This window comes from Lates calcarifer, linkage group LG7_2 (genome assembly GCF_001640805.2).
Source record: "Lates calcarifer isolate ASB-BC8 linkage group LG7_2, TLL_Latcal_v3, whole genome shotgun sequence".
Classification (NCBI taxonomy): Eukaryota; Metazoa; Chordata; class Actinopteri; family Centropomidae; genus Lates; species Lates calcarifer.
The window spans coordinates 9,283,528-9,297,541 of NC_066854.1; the positions used below are offsets into that span (position 1 = coordinate 9,283,528).

A 14,014-nucleotide genomic window follows, 5' to 3' on the forward strand; every position below is an offset into this window, starting at 1 on the left:
ATCATTTACAGTTACAGTTACAGCTAGCTATCATGCAACTTCAAAAAAAAAAAGAAGAATGAAATGGATAGTGGAAACTCAAATGAAATTCTGACTGTGAATTCTCTGTAGCTTCATATTGTTCTCTCGCTTTTGAAATTGTGTTAACATGACAACCCAGTCTCAGCAGTGCAGCTCAATCAAAAGAGCGTAAAAGTGAGAAAAAGACAAAAAGTAAGCCAGGATAGAGAGAGAGAGAAAATGGAAAGAGTCACAGAGATAAAGTGGAAAAGGAAAAAAGAGAGAGAGGGGGGTGGGGAGATGCTAGAGAGTGGCAAGAAAACTGCAGTCCCACTCCGGGGACTGTTTGGAGTCTGAAGTAGCTCAGTCTCTTTGAACACGAGCCAACAGGAATCTGTGCAGCAAAAGTGATTCCTTTTTAAAATGAAGGGGAGATTCCTTCTCACCTTTTTGTCTCAACCTTGTGCACTTGTGGTTTAAATGTTCTTTAAAAGCCTTTTTCTGAGAGCAGAGTGATCTCTTAAAACACCATTTAACTTGGATTAATTGTAACAGTGTCTCAGCAGTGTCACTGGGGACTGCTGAGCCACTTTGAAGCTTTTAAAACCACTGTAATCATAAACACCTGTATGCTGGCAAGGTATCTTTTTTTAAAGCCTTTACAAATATGCCTCTTTTTTTGACAATAAATTAACCATAGAGGCAGCCACCTTCAGATGCAACAGTGGGATGGAAATAAAACTTTTTTACTGATGATATGACAACTGGGAATACACCAGAATGACAGTGATCCTCCTTTGAAAAACATATAAATCAGATTTATCTGTGCTGTCGTCAAAACCAACAGAAAAATGTGCCTTCACAGGCACATTTCTGCCCTTTATGCCAGTAAAATCTCTGCAGGAATCCAAATATATTAGAAAACAGGGCAGTGGTTGCAGCCTATAAATAGAGCAGTATGGGGCTTTGTGTTATAGCGTCTTCTTTTGATTTGACACTAGCTGTGGAAGCTGTTTGATGTGAGCGGAGACGCTGTCTGTATCCTCACAAATTAGGACACATATATTTGCAGGAATGGATGTGTCATTACGCCACAATGGCTCTGTTTGATTTGATCAGATTTAATTAGATGTGACGTGTATTTGCCATACTCTGTATGTCTTTGCCTTGTGCAAGAACATGTCACAGTTAACTGCTATTAAATATGCAAACCTGTCTTTTTTTGGCATTTAGTGCTGTAGAAACCATTGGAAGAATGATTACTGTCTAGATTTGTGGTAAAGCAAGATGAATGAATTTAATGGCTTAATTAATCACATGATCAATCAAGTATGTTGCTCGGCAAAACTGATTACTGTTAAATCTGGATGGCAAAACAGAATAGGTAATGCTCTTTCCTCGTAGTGTGTGGTCATCAGAAAGAATCAGCCAGAGAGACTGGTCTGTCTCATTGTATTCTTACCAGTCTAGAAGAAAATTCAACATCAAACATGATTCCTTTACTCGACAAGAGCTGTCTTCAGCAGTGGAAAGCAACACCAGCATTAACCCTTGTTTTGCTTCTGTTTCTGTCACTTCTTTTCTTCTACTGAAGTTATCATCTCATAATATCACTTTGAAATAAGTGAGATGTCACCTTCAGCCCTAAGAGATTGTGATGGTATTCACAATTTCTTTATATTTCATAGACTGAACAATTTAGATGATTAATTGAAAAAATAACCAAACACCACAATTAAGAATTATTCGATAAATTAATATTTGTTTTTCACATCACACTTGTGTAAGCTGCATACACGACCATGATTGGCTTTTCAGCTAGCTGTGTCACAAAATCTTTTCATATGTACACGTTGATGAAAGTCAAAACAGTTGTCCACAAGTGTGATGGAGTTTGTTAATAAGCACTAAACACAAAGTACAGATGTGGCTGATAGGAATGTCATTCATTTTGCAGATATTTGCAGACATAAGCCGAGGAAGCTATGAACCCTGTTAAAGACAGGTGATAACAGCTCACAGTTACCGTTTGATAGTAAGGCCACATGCTTAAGTTTCTCAGGTGCACAGCAGTCACAAATAGATACTGTCAGAGCAAGTTTGAGAATTGCTGATATATCACAGCCCTCAGCACAGTCTGAGTGGACTGAACCTGAGTCGACCAAAAGCACTAAAATCAGACTATGCAGTGAAAGCTACTTGACTTATGGCTTTGACTTAGGCCTCATCTGCAGCAAGAACTCAAAATGTGTTGAATGTGGCTGTGGTACCAAGTGATCTCTAGACAAAACACCAAAGATATCGTATACATCTAGTGATGTGAGTTAAATGAAAAACAAAATCACTGCAGATGTTATATATGTAATTTTTGAACAGGCTGAAATAAATGCATTTAACCACATGGCATACACACCTTTGTCTACATCTGTCTTAACTGGAGGTGTATAATGTCTCATACAGAGGATGGGATCTTAAAGAAATATATATAAACTGCAGACATGCCTGTAGTTTTTCCCTTTTCTGTAATTTAACCTAAAATAAGGTGTAAAAAAATCTGTCTTTTTTGTGTGTGGGTAGACAATATCATGGCAACAACCCTGGAAGAGTCAGTGAGGGTGGAAGAGGATAAAGGTGAAGAGGGACAGAATGGACATTGATTAGAGATTGATTATCTATTGTGCTCTTATGCAAATGTGTCTTGTCAACAGCAGTGCTTCTGTATTGGACAGGATTTCTGTCAGCTGTAGCTGTTTGTCAGCAGTCATTGTACTTTCCTCATTAGCCTTCTTTCTTTCACTTATTATTTTGTTGCTGTAGCTTTGATGCGGTATCACAAGTCAACATGACTACAAGCAAGTCATTCTGCCCAAGGATTACCAATGTAAGCTGTCACGCTCAGCTACACCGCAGATGTGCTTTTGCTTTGCTAAACCTTTTATAATTGCATTTTTTATTTATGGAATTTCTGACTATTACTGAATAGTAAATGGATCATGGTTGTAGCTCAGTATATACCCTGTGTATGCATGCAGTTTTTTGAAATGATCAACTGGGAAGCAGAGAAATTACATGTTCTGAATCTGCTCTGCTTGTGTGATTTATCTTGTGGAGGAAATGAGGCATACCTTGGCCGTGTATCCTCTATGTGCCTAGATTTGTAATAATCTAAGATTGGTTTTCCTTTCTTCAAAGACCTGATCAGTGAACCAGACAGCTGGACGTAATGACCATAATGCATTTGGTCTGACAATAGTCTATAAACAGCACTCCAAATAGTAATCCAGAGGTATAGAGCCTTAAAAACACTGTCACTTTTCATCCATTTGAAGTAGCAAAGGAACAGTTGGGGCGCAAATGGCTGAGCCCGCAGATTAGAAACACTAAATTTGGATTTTAGAATCATTTTACTCTGTGCTAATTAGTTCTACTGTTGGGCGTCTGGGAAGCAGTTGTCTGCAGAAATAATGTGAAAAATGTAGGAAATGACTTCCAACAATAGCACAAGATGAAAAGTTAAGGTATCACCAAAGTTATTACAGTTCATCAGGAGTGTAGGTTTGGTTTCAGAAATGGGCGACACATGATGTTAAAAAAAAAAAAAAAAGCTTTATATAAAACAAATCATGATTGGTTGAAAGGTTATTGTTAACCTTAAATACATATGCAACCCTGGTGTATATCTTTACTCCAAAGAAGCAATTTCCATTACTGGAACTCAACGACCCATAACTGAACTTGTCCTGAACTTGTTGTACTTGTTGCTTTAAGTGCACAGTAGCAGCTGAGGGCTTTACAATAACAGAACAGTGTTAAGAAATTTTAGTTGGCAAGTCAACCTGAAACAACAAAAGTGAGGAGGGTATTCAGAGTAATCTATTCAAAAGGTGTTGAGATATTTTAGTCTGGATCTGGTGGACCAGCTGGCCTACTGATAAAATGGTCAGCTGTCCACTGAAGCCCTTCCATTATCATCTAGCCATGCAATGCTACATTTTATACTTATGATTCTTGTGTGCCTCCTGTGCTTCTAGTATGTTTGTCAAGTGTTTTTTCAGTGTCAAGCAAAGGCTTGGTTGTGGACACTTTTATTTTGTTGGGTCAAAACTCTGTTATCATCCTGAATGGTTACCAGGCTCCTCTTCTCTGAAAAGATCAGTAATTTTACTTGAGATGACAAACACCTCTTCGATCCTCTACTCTTGCATAATTACTACTTTTTGGATCCATCAAGCCAAGAGTTTCGATTTCTCTAACAGTAGTATCTTTGAGCTCTCTCTTTTTTTCTTGTGTGAGAGTTCTCAGTCAGTTTTGTTTGTGTCTGCCTGTGCAGATTGAGTTTACCATGAAAGCCTCACTGTTCACAGGTAATGACAGGCTTCTTGGAGAGTTAATGTGCCAATAATGGGTATTTTAAGAAATTATTTCTACAGCCAAATCAATTAGCACCTCAGTCTGCAATTCAATGCAGCTTTTAGCCAATTTCAGCTTATTGTCCCTACCACATAAATCTGCTATCATAATCAAGAAAAGTTGACCTTAGCCCAACCTTAAAGAAGCTAATTGTATATGACCTGAACAATCAAATCAAACAAAGATTGACTAGTTTACTCAGAAACGGGTGGAACTAACCAAGGTGCGGTATGTAAGTGCACAGTTGTTCTATTCACCTTTGGCCATAACTTCAGAAGCCACTCTTGTTAGCTTATTTCTTTCCCCACTGGTTACAAATGGAAGCTTATGTGTATGTGTTCAAATGGTGTGGTTGGTGTAGCCCACTACAGGTGTAGCCCCAACGTAGCCCACCACAATGACCTTTCATTCAACATCCAACAATACCAGTGAGACTACTATTTTTACTATAGAGTCTACCACTGTTAATCTAAGAGCTTGTTAACAGCAGTGTGCCCTGCAGGTCAGCTTGATGAGCAAATATTAGTGAGGTATTCAAGAGTGCACCATGTCACAGTCAGATATAATGAGCAACACTGCCCGCAGAGCTTTGTCTCTCTGTCATGGCATGCAGATATATTTAGCATATTAATAACTTATGGATAACAGACACGGTTAGCATGTTAATAGGATGCTGTTAATATTTATCTGTGAGCTTAAAGGAGTTGCTTTATATACGCAAGCAGATTTTTTTTTTTTTTTTTTTAGCATGGAGTGAAACTAGCTCATGAGTCAGTCAAGTGCACATACATTGATGTTTAGCAGGCTTCAAGTTGTCCACAAGGGGAAGCAGTTTGACCATTGTCACACATGCCAGCCAGTGAAACCAGAACTTGCAGGTTCTTTTCTAGAAGTAATTAAATCTCTTACAGAAACACACTCACATGTGTAACCATGCTAATAACAAAAATCCCAGCCTTGGATCAGAGCCTTTCACAATAGTTTTTTGAGTGGGTTGCATCATATGTCTAGACAAGGATGGTAGTTTTTTGATAAACAGTCTAATATTATTGTTTATTCAATATTTTTTGTGTTTTTTACAGCCAAGCACAACATTTCACGAACATTTCCCATAAGCCCTTGACCAATGTGGGTTAAATATTGAGGCTTGACAAAAGAGACAAGTCCATGGGCAGGTTAGGGACCACAGAGACTTCAGGCATTGGTATAATGACTGCAGAACAGAGAGGCATTTTTAGACTGCAGAGTACAGCTAAAAACCTGAGCTGGAAAAATAACTGTAGAGTGTCAATTTGGATCAAGTTAAAGTACCTGCACTGCCATGGCAGTAAATTTTCAACCAACCAGCTGGAGTTTTTGTATGCTAACAGATTAAAGGGAGTTTAAGTTAAAAATACAAATGTCCTCTGTACTTCTTATAGTGGATGCCAAGTGGTCTTCAAATATTGAAAGCAAATCCCAGGTAACACTGTTTTTCAGAAAGACCAATGAAAGAAAATGCTAAATGAGACATTGCACTGTGTTACAGAACCTAAAGCAACACACTTCAGCTCTCTGTAATAGCAGAAATTTAGACTTCTTAGAGTAAAGCTGGTGGTTTTCTTACCAAGCACAGGTTGGGCTGGAACTGCAGGTCTAAAATTCATGGCACTGAATGAGAATTAGTTGTACCTTGTTTCCATTGCTTCACATTAATGATCCTGTGTCCTTGTCATGCTAACATAACTTCAGCTTATACTAATTGATTTTTGATTCAGTCAGGTAAGAGAAATAGCTGTAGTATTTATTCTTAGACTAAAAAAAATCTTTGCTTGATATTAAATGTCATGGTGGTCATGAGCTGCATTCCTTGAAGGTTGAATTACAAAAGAAATCAAAAGCACAATGACCATTTGTATTACAGCAGAAGGATTTGCACATGCCTTTCATAGATCCTTTTATCTTTATTTTTTTTTATTTAAAAGTGAAAGACTTCATGAGAATATAGATCCAGTAGACACTAACTGACCTCAGCCTTGATTGGAGTTTCAGTAACAATAAAATAATAAGAAAAATGTTGTAAATAAATAATTATATTAATAAATAATTTGGAAAATGTTTTTAAAATGACTCAAAAATGGAATTCATTACTTACAATGCTGGCCTGAGGCAGTGCTACAAGGTTGGCATGCATCCACTTCTAAGTGGCCAAAGGAAGCCACAGTTTGGCACTTTATAGTAACTGAAGTGTTCCACTGGAGTACTCATCTGCTGCATTCTGACGGTGGTCAAGGTGATGTTTCACTCGAGTGTTGTGGCTTTTCAGCAGGTGTGTCATGTTCCTAGCCGTCACATGATCTAGTCTTGGAATTCACTGTCACCGCCACATTCATTATTTTTTTCTTTCCTGCTGCCAAAACGATAATGAGTATTATTTCTCCTGAGGCTTTGCACATAAGACACGAGAGATAAAATGTTACTCAACCTTACCCCTTTTCTTTAGCTTACACCAATGTTCATTCTCATTTTCTATCAGACTATATATTTTTCTGATGTATTGTAATCATTTTAGGTGTGCATAAGTCAGTCAGTCAGTTGTTTTCCTGTGAGTAGTTAGATAGCTGCATGCACCATGTATGAATGAATTTTGTATTTTTTATAGTGATAGCATAAACATACATATAGAACATTCAAAGTCCCCCTCCATTCAAAAAATGTGCTTAGCATATTGTTATTATTGTTTGACACTGAATAGAGTGATTGTTTGACACTAGAAGTCTGTTTTCATTTTCATCTGCTAGAGGTGCAAAGTGCATCTGTGCTTACTTGAAGTCTCCAGTCCAGCTATACACTGAAGATGGACTTTTCAGTGAAGTGGGAGACATCTTGTGCCCATGTAAATGTACTAAATTAATGGGGTGAAGAGGCTCTTACTTGGGGTCCACTTCATAATGTTGTGTCAGGTTTTCACAGCCAGTCGTGAAATCTGAACAGAAAAACCCTGAGGATGCATTTTTAACTGTTGATCAAATCCCCTTAAGTAACTGGCAGAGTTACAACAAACTAATAAGATATCAATCCCTCTTGAAAAGATTAAAATATATATTACCCTTTGTATCACTATTGTGTTACAAGTTTGGTTTTGTCCTTTCCATTGTTTGCTAAAACACAGACATAAAGTTCTACAGTATCATAACTCAGAAACTATAGCCACCCTCAATGGCAGGGTGAATTGTTTAGATAATAGAGGTAAGACCACAAGAGCATCTGAGGGGGTATGACGATACCAACATTTCGACAGCTCAATCACTCAAAAAAAATTAACATTTCTCAGACAGCACAAATTGAAACATCAGGTGTGCGGCCTCCTGCGAAAACAAAGAAACCAGCTACAGCATCGCTGGAGCAATGTCATTTGTTTATACAGAGACTCTCAGCAAGCTAAAGGTCATGTGTTTTTGAATCAACATTATAAAACGGATTTATGGGCTCGGGTGAAGTTATCCACAGCGAACCATGGTTTTTCACATCAGCAGAATACACTGGAGTTAGTTCCTACTGACAATAAAAGCCTGTGCAAGTCACTTATAGGGCAAGCTAAGCAAACACCATCAGTTTCTATTTATAATTTTTTTGTTTGTTTGTTTGTTTGTCCTGGCTACCATGACATTTATATTAATGTTACATGCAGCACCACATTTACTCTTTCTGGATCTCAGGATGTGTATTGCATGTCAGTGGTTTTTCCTGCCGCGTTTGTACACTGACTGCATGTCGTATTCTAAGGTTAAACACTGTGTTGGATCAGTCTCCTTGCAGTCTCCTCTCACTGTTCTTAAGACAAAATATAAATGGAAAATACTGCAAAACCATGAGTCTTAACAATGCCATGATTGTCATAGAGTGTGTCCATGCATCCATATTGATTATTTCATTTATTTACTTATCTCTGATAGGTTGGGTTACTTATCTCTGATAGGTTGTGATAGATTTTTCCCCCCCACTTTACTGGTGACAAAAATGTTGGAGACCATGGGGAAGCTGCAATTGTCAATGTCCTTTTAATATTAGTTTTTCAAAGGTGCTTTGTGTATGTTTTTGAAATTGCTACAAGGCTAATGTTAGCATTAATAGCTGTTTATTTATCAGTCTAGTGAAATGTTCCAAGTTCAGCATCAAACTATGTTAATTTACTTGCCAAGTAAATATAAGCTGTCTCCAGTCGATGTTACCTCTTTTTGCTCTTATTTCTGTCAGTTCTTTTCTTCCACTGAAAGCGTGCTAACCAGCTAGCCCCAACCCATTCCATGTCATAATACCACTTTGTAATAGTGAGTCACTGTAGCATCCTCAGTCCAACATGAGAGGATGAAGAGGTAGCACTGCCCAGAGGGTGTATGGCAAACTCTTGTCTTGTAAATGCAACTATGGCTGAAGTTAGCATCACATATATTTTCTTTGGCAGCTCTATAATTTGATAAATTGACAAAATGGTGAACAAAGTTACAATTGAGTTAATTAAGTTAATTTTCAGGATGAAGATACTCCTGAAGTTTTCCGTTTGTCTCTACTAGATTTTGAAAGAAGACTGAAAAAATTGCATCCAAGTCCAGAGTCCTGTGAAACAGAAATCTTTTTTTGACAAGTTCAGTTTATACACACTTGCAGTTTACCACCCTAAGGGCTGGATAAGCAGGCCCACAAGGTCAGCAGTTCAAATCCCTGGAGCAGTTGTAAAAAAAATCTGCAGAAAGAGAAAGTGAGTTAGTGAGTGAGTAATTCTCACCTCCCCAGTGGTCTCACTAAGTGCTTTCTGTCAGCGCTTAAGCCCCAAATGTTTTGAGATTAGCCCCGAACAGCTTTTGATCAGGGAGTTTAAATAAGTTTTACATGATTCTCACAATTTCACCTCTCACTGTCCCTGTCCCTTTATGCCTATGGAGCTTCGCACTGCGCAAAATTGCTGGTAAAGTTAGAATCAGCAGCCTAGTTATGGCAGCTTTATAATCAGCTTTGAGTGCGTCAGAGAACATATCATGGCTCTAATGGTTTATGTGTCAGCATGTGTGTGTTGTAGAGTCATCTTTTGCTATATCTGAGGGAAGATGATCTATGTAATTTTAATCAGACGCTGCAGGAAGCGAGATGAAGTCAGTTATCAGTAGCTTAGCACAGTAGAAGCAGTGGGAAACAAAAAGCCTCAGTCATCAGAAGTGGAAAAATGTTACTTCAAACTCATTTACTCATGTCTTCTGTCTTTATGTAAAACAGGTTATTAGTGATAATCAGTGGTAAGGAAAAACAATATTATACAGTGCTATTTTGGCCCTATGGAGAAATCATTAGCCCTTAATATTCCTAATAAACCAGTAGTTGTGACATTTATTGGCTATGCTTTTAGTCACATAGCCTCAAACCTCTTTAAACCAGTTAGGAATTGAGTTAATTCTGGTCTGTAGCCACATTTATAATCAAATTTACAAGATTAAAATCCTGTGATAGTATAGTCTGAAGTCACTGACAGCCATGTAGTCCTAAACACACTGCACAATACACATCATGTTATACAGCCTCAAATTCAAAGTTTATTTAAATGTCCAATATACAATAATCAGATTTTCTGTAGCGTGGATGTGGACATCAGCTGTTTCAGGTGTTGATGAAATTAGACAAACTTGGACTGTGCTAATGCTAGCCAGTAGATGGTGATTTTTGGATTGAAAGGCACCTTAGCACTTCAGCCTGAATGAAGCTCCTTGATGACTAAGAGGACAGTAGATAAATCTGTTGCTCAGTAGGAAGCAGTAACTCAGATTAGGACCAAGAAAAGATCATTAATTTCAAGATTAAAAATGTTAATCTTGACAAGAACATCATCTAAACTCACCAGTATTAGAATATTTATAGTATGTATATCACTCCATATAACATTACCGGCATGTGTGCAGTATAATGTGAAACCCATTTCATATGTACTCATTAGTTCTTTCAGTCTCACAGGCACTCCTGGACATTATATTGAATCTGCACATTAAGCATATGTTAGGGCTGAGCAAAGTATAATTTCAGACATGAAATATCGATCCTTATCTGTTTTTGGACGTTTGATGACTTATAGTGTCATTTCTGTCAGTAAGAGCGGGAGAACATCCATCAATATTTTGTGCATGCATTTTTTTATGAAGGAGGGCAGGGCAGGACCAAGATTATTCAAAGTCATGAAACATTCATGTCATATGCTTATTTTTTTTATAAGATTCATTACTATGTGGAGTACATGACATTTGCTCATGAGCTTTTTGACTTCATTTTGACAGCAAAACATTGAAGACAAATGTCACGTATAATCTGTATAATGGCATACGCCTTAAAGCTCACATACGAGTGATGCTGTGCAATTTAAATGGTGTTCTATTTTACATGTCAAATGTACATGAATGTAGAAGTTAGTTACTTTGGAGGACAAATGAAGGTTAAAGAAGAAGCAGGACTATCTTTCTATTTTCTTACCAGCAGTGGAATGTTACTTCAAAGACAAGATTATTATTTTTCGCTTGCTTGCAGCTATATTCTGTTTGTTACATCCCCAAAAGGACATTCCCGTCACTGAATTATATAACAAATCTTTGTTGTCATCGTCATCATCATCATGGCAGGCCGCCACTGCCCCAGAGAAAACTTTGAAACCTCTGAAATTTAGTCAGACATATTCTGGGTTAGAGCTCCACAAATAGATCTTTTTTTTGCATGGGCTGGAGGAGAGAGCTATGGGCAAATTGCTTAGGTTAATGACTTTGTGAATTATTCATGTTCAGGTCTAAGTGAAATGGGGGAGTCTGAGTAATCTGGCCGACAGTGGTAGTCACGGTACATTTTTTGCACTCGCAACTGAAAAACTCCGCTACCTGATGTGAAATGGAAACCTAGGTAATATTGCAGTTTTCTTCTCCTTTTTGTTATATGGCACTTCCCTTTTAGACATTTTCATGTTGTTGTTTTTTCAGTATTGAGTCCAAAAGGGATTTAATATGGCTTTTGACCCTGACTACAAAGTGATCTAACTTAATCACAAATATAAAGTACAAAATTGGTTCTTTAGTGTTCATTGCTAGTGATTATACACATCTAAATCATCACTGATGCTGGAAATTGGTTAGACATCACATAATTAGCTAAATGGAAATTTCCTGTATGTGGTCAGTGGGTTTGAAATTATTGTAGGATAAATACACCTGTATCCCCTCAGCTGCTGAAGGTGCATCTACTAACTATGGACTTTGTTGGAGTACAAACAAGCTGTATTTTATATTTGTAATTAATATAGATTAATTTGTAGAGATCTGAACATCAAAGGGTCTTATGCTTCTGATCAGTGTCAACCTATGTTAACTTTTGTTTTGCTTCTATTTCTATCACTTCCTTCTGCTGAAGTTAGTTGTTTGAGAATCATAACTGACACGTGTTAAAGGCCCACACCACTGCATATTTGTTTACAGTTCTCTTCCCTGTGACAGGCTTCTGTTTTAATTGTGGAGCTGTTAGTGTATGTGCCACTTAAGAACAATATAAAACGGCGAATGCTGAAATGGTATGGGTCTTAAAGGTGCTATATATATATAAGTTTTTCTGTAATCACATAGCCTATTTTAGCATAGCAACAGCTGCTTACTTAACAGTCTAGATTGTTGCAAGTTCAGCATCAAACTTCATTGTTTTACTCACCAAGAGCTGTCTCCAGCAGTGGAAGACAATGTCAGTGTTGACTCTTGTGTTGCTTCTATTTCTGTCACTTGCCCTGGTCTGTCCCATCTCATGCCACCACTTTGTGATCATGAGACCACTGTAGCATCCAGTCTGCCCTCAGTCCAACATAAATGAATGAAGAAGTGGCGCTGCCCAGAGAGTGTATTCTAACCTCTTGTCCTCTAAACAGAATGATGGCTGAAGCTCTTGGTAACTAAAGAGCAGTTCATTCTAACGTTTGTACATATAGCACCTTTAAAGCTAACTATATCAGCTGCTATATGTTGGTCATATAAAAATAGTTCCCACTTCTATATAATTAGAAGTGTTAAATAACATCCAGTTTATAATCCACTCAGACTTTGAGTGGTGCAGATGAAGGGGTACTTGAGCTCAGCTGACAGGGTTGTGAGGGTACGTCAGACATAAAAGCTCAGGAACCACCACTATAAAGCATCGTTACACTGTGTAACTTCAAAAATGAGCCAGACGGTGTTGGTTCTCAGTGAAATTTTTGGTTTCATCTGACTGACTGTGAAGTGGCTTTAATAGCTCATTTTCAGTGGAGTTCCCCTTTTCTTAGAATGCCTTGTTTGATGAGAACAAGAGGAGTTGATTTCCTGAAATATGAGTATAATTAGTTTTGTAGGGGTTTTTGGTTGCTGCTGAATTTCAGTTGAATATAAAGCAGGATTCCTACTGTATTTATTCATCATACACAATGGTACCAACACTGAAATTAAAGTTTCTGTTAGAACTGCTTTACTAGCTGATTTTTATCCAAAAATAAAACAGGCAAGTGCATAAATTGCATCACTTGATGATTTTTTCTTTTGAACCTTCCAAAGATCAAACATATATATCCCATTACTTGTAGATTTACCTCAACAGGAGGATTTTGCATCATTTTTGAGTGCATCCCCCCACTCCCAAAACCAACCACCCACACTCCACACACACTCACACTTGATCATCCGCTCTGGCACAAATCACCTTTTCCTAAGAGATTGCCTCCTCCCTTGTGCAGTTTTAACTTCAATGGGGTTAGAAACACAATTACCTCATCTTCCCTTGAAATATAATCTGGGACTGTAAAGAAAAATGAAGAGAGAGAGGGAGGTAGAGAGACAGAGATGGTGGTGGCGGTGGTGGTTGGTGGTGGAGGGGAGCAAGCAGAAATGAGGGCAGGTGTAAGGGAGATAAGGAACGTTAGCTGTGCTCATAAGATGATGATTCAGAAAAGGAACGGTGGGGAACAGAGTTCAAATGGGCTGAGCTTTCAAACAGCGCCTTAATCATTCCCACCGTGTATAGCCTCTTATGGTTTGCCAAAACCTCTGCAGGAGGAAAGGATGATTCCTGCATATAAAACTGGGGAATAGAGATCAGAATGGAGTTATATCACTGCAGGAAGACATCATGCAGACCTCACTATACAACATGTAGAAACACTTAACAGTACAAATATGCCATGCAGTACTGTGTGCAGGTGCAGTCTGAACATATTGTCAACAAAAGAATCATTTGGCATTACAGATGCAAAGACGTGAATAAAAACATGATGTCAGCTATTAGAGGGAATTAAAAAACCTGTCCAAAAGCCACTGATGCCTCCCTCTCTCTCAAAACTGCAGTGCTTTTAAAGCTTTAATTGCATAATGCTGTAAAAGGTTTAGCAAATATGTCAGTTTCATAATAAATGTCAAAGAATGAAAATAAAAAAGAAAGTAAAGGGGAAAAAACATGTACAGGACTACACACTGTACTCACTGTCCTGTGTGATTCATGCCACAGATCAAACACACATACAAAAGGGACAGGTATGATAGGCGGTTATTTAAATATATTCCACGCTTATTTTAACATCAATACATCATTCCTA

General features: G+C 37.9%; 1 long non-coding RNA gene across 1 annotated transcript in view; it reads left to right on the forward strand.

Annotated features, from left to right (window-relative positions):
- Positions 1-14,014, forward strand: part of LOC127139150 (uncharacterized) — a 204,025-nt gene that overhangs the window by 38,916 nt on the left and 151,095 nt on the right. The gene's annotated exons all lie outside the window — the stretch shown is intronic.